Below are 3,566 nucleotides of genomic sequence, written 5' to 3' on the forward strand. Positions count from 1 at the left end.
TATTCTTGGTAATGCGGTTTTAGATTTCCCCTTGACTGCCATGACACGTATAGGAAGTGAAGCCTATAACAAGTAAGATGAACCTATGACGGTTCTAGCATGCAATACCGTCTAGGAATACAAGACCACACATGTATAATCAACCGCCAGGTTGTATTGTAGACACGTGATGACCGTAGGTTTCCCCTGAGGTTACCTATAGCCTAGGATTTAGGGGAACTCACTGAGACATTATGTCTCATCCCAATCCTTATTTGTTTCAGATAAACAGGATGATTGTTCCTACTTGCAGCAGGATGTTATGGATTTCAAGGACGTGTTTATTATACCTTAGAAAAGATGAGTTGTATTATTATTGTGCGAACACATGTTGTTGTGTAAAAATATTCATTAGAACTTTTATTGTTGTAAACTTTAACGTATCCAGTACTAAACTAATACACATGCTAGACTTTCTAGATACGTCTAGTATGGGTGTTACAGTTCCAGAAACCGGAAGTAGTCCTGTCCCCCTTGCACTTCCAAGGAGAGTTCACTAAAATGTAATATCTGATTACAACTGCTCACTGCTAAAACTAGCTAGAGACTTCAAACTGCTCAAGCACAACGACAAGAGACTTCATATGCTCTTGAACACAATCAAGAGACTTCTAATGCTCAAGCACAACTACAAGAGACTTCTATTCAAACAGAATTACAAAGAAAATGTTTGAGGTTGAACACTTGATATACAATCAGTGGTGTTCACAATACAAATCAGATACAGACTCTTAAGACTCCAGAATTTCTAAGATGTGAACTTTGAAAAAGAAATTCTAGGTGAACTTTATATAGAGGTGTGAAAGAGACGTTGTGAATTGCCAGCACATCAAAATAGAGTCGTTTGAAGCTTTAATCAATCACCAATGATCTTTTGCCTGATTTGGTTATTGTCCCATGAAGGATCAATTTCAAATCCATTCCAATTGTGAAGGAACATCGTTGCAGGAAGAGCTATTTTTCTTGTCTTGTAGCAGAGACAAAAATAGAGTAGTGGAGGTAGTGGTTGTACAATTCGTACAATTGTACTTTGTCAACGCTCTTTAAAGAACAAGCATCCAATGCCTTCAAATCCTTTCAAAATGGTCGTTGCTTCACTCTTCCAGTCTTCTGCAATGCTTAGACAAGATTAAATCCATTAAACAGCCTTTGAAGCTTTAAGTCTTGCATCTCCTGATGAACTTCAGCTTCTGGTGATCTTCAGCTTCTGATGAGATGCTTTTGATGAACTTGCTTCTGATGACATCATCACTTCAAGAGCACTATACTTCAGGAGCACTTCTCTTCAAATGCTTCAAGCTTCTTTTTTGTTGATTCCTTCGCTCTCTTTTTTTCTTCCAGAACCTCTTTAAGATGTCAAATTTTTTGCCTATGGTCCTATACACTTGAACAAATATTAGCTTATCCAATTGATAATTTTTAATACCTTGTTATCATCAAAAATCTCAAAGGGTAATGTTAAACACATTTTGTTCCAACAGTCCTTTCCCCCTTGCACTTCCAAGGAGAGTTCACTAAAATTAATATCTGATTACAATTGCTCAAGTACAAAAGCAAGAGACTTCAAACTACTCAAGCACAAAAGCAAGAGGTTTCCTATGCTCGAGCACAAACGCAAGAGTCTTCCTATGCTCAAGCACAAAAGCAAGAGGCATCTAAACAAACACAATTACGTAGAAAATGTTTGAGGTTTGAACACCCTCTTTTTTCTTTGTTGGAATTAATGCGGTTAATTATTAGTTTATGACTTATATTTGATTCAAAAGAGTATAATATGACCCCGTGATATAATAGTGGGAGGTTTCAATTTCTGTTGTCGCAATTTAACCAATTATAATTGCAACGTCCCCTAAAGATGAGTCTAAACCCTAACAATCATACTTATATTCAATTAAAAGAGATTAATTTAGTAAATAAGAAATGTTCTAATTTCTTGTTCTAACTGAGGTAGGATTGTCAGTCATATACTTCCACCTAGAGATCATGTCAACCATTGGTTGAAAAGCATTAGAAACGGACATATACAAATTAAATCCGACGCTTAAATCATAAACTGAATAAAAAAACTTTATTAATTGAATCCAAAAAATAATAAGTGGTTCATCTAGGAACCCTAATTAAAAGAGGTTTAGTTGCATAGGGCAACCAACATAATCACAAAACAATAGAAAACATACCCTAGAGAGAACAAAAGGAGGAGAAAAAAAATCCTTTGTCTTGAAGCTCTGATGCTTGAACCTTGTCTTGTACTACTAGTAATCTGAATGAATAAAAGTGCGTGCAAGGGTCTCTATTTATCCTGTAGCATTACTTAGAGCATCCACAATGACAATACACTAATATGGGCTCCTTAAATGGACCCCACGTGTACACATCACTTATTTATAATTTTTTAATAAAAGTATTTATTATGGACTCAATGACTACAATGAAAATACACTAAACAAGACTCCAATGAAAAGTACTTAAATAGGTCCCACTAACTTTACATCATTATACAAAAATAGTTTATTTATTAAATTATAAATTACCTCATAATATTTAATTATAATCCTTAAAAAAAATTAAATTATAAAATATTTATTTATTCGTATGAACTTAAATTTCTGCCACATTTTCTAATAATTTGAAAATACAAAAATTAACATTACAATTTTTTTCCCTAAAAAACATTACAAGTTTTACATTCTTTCGTTAAAAAATAATATTAATAATAATAATTTGTATGAATTACATTTTATTTAAAATGATGACATATTTTATTAAAATATTACTTTTTTTGCAAGTGGGACCAACTAATACATGTTTTATTACTTCATTTAAATGTGGAACCTATTAGTTGCCCAGGAGAGAGAATGTCCTTATATATTTGCCTGTTGCTTAATAGGGACTCGTTTTTTCTTCCTCCAATGGAGGGTCCTTAACGGGGAGTGATCCTTGTTAAGTAAGGAACCCCTATTGGAGATGCTCTTAGGGATTAAGAGATGAAAAATTGATTTTTTCCACTAATCCAGTTTGGAAAAAAGCTAAACAACATTTCTGGCCGTAGGGGCGCATAGCCCATTCGCAGGGGCGCATGAGACAATAACTCATGTGCTAATTTTGTAGTCTTTGTCCCTTTTTCAAGCGTTGATCCATCTTAAAATTCCTTGAAACTTGGGATAAGTTTTCTCCAACTTGTATTGTGTTACAAAACCTTTTAAGAACCATTGATTTTCATTCTTCTTATCCTTGATCCTTCATGTGATGTCTTGTTCTTCCGATTTACATGATTTCTCACTAAAATGACTCAAAAATCCTATGGGAGTTGCATGATTTATGATAAAAATGAATTACAATGACTCGAAGAAAACAATACAAAATGTTCCTCAAACCATTGACAAACTCCTTTGAATGGCCTCTTATTTGCCTTGAAATGCAAAACAAAACAAAAAAAACTAAAAACATAGCCTAAAATATCATATGATTCTCTTTTTCACTAAGCATATGAATCAATTAACCTAGTCAATCAATTAACATGTATCAAA

The sequence above is a fragment of the Medicago sativa genome, chromosome 2 (assembly GCF_051527215.1).
Source record: "Medicago sativa cultivar Bolivia chromosome 2, Bolivia_mono, whole genome shotgun sequence".
Classification (NCBI taxonomy): Eukaryota; Viridiplantae; Streptophyta; class Magnoliopsida; order Fabales; family Fabaceae; genus Medicago; species Medicago sativa.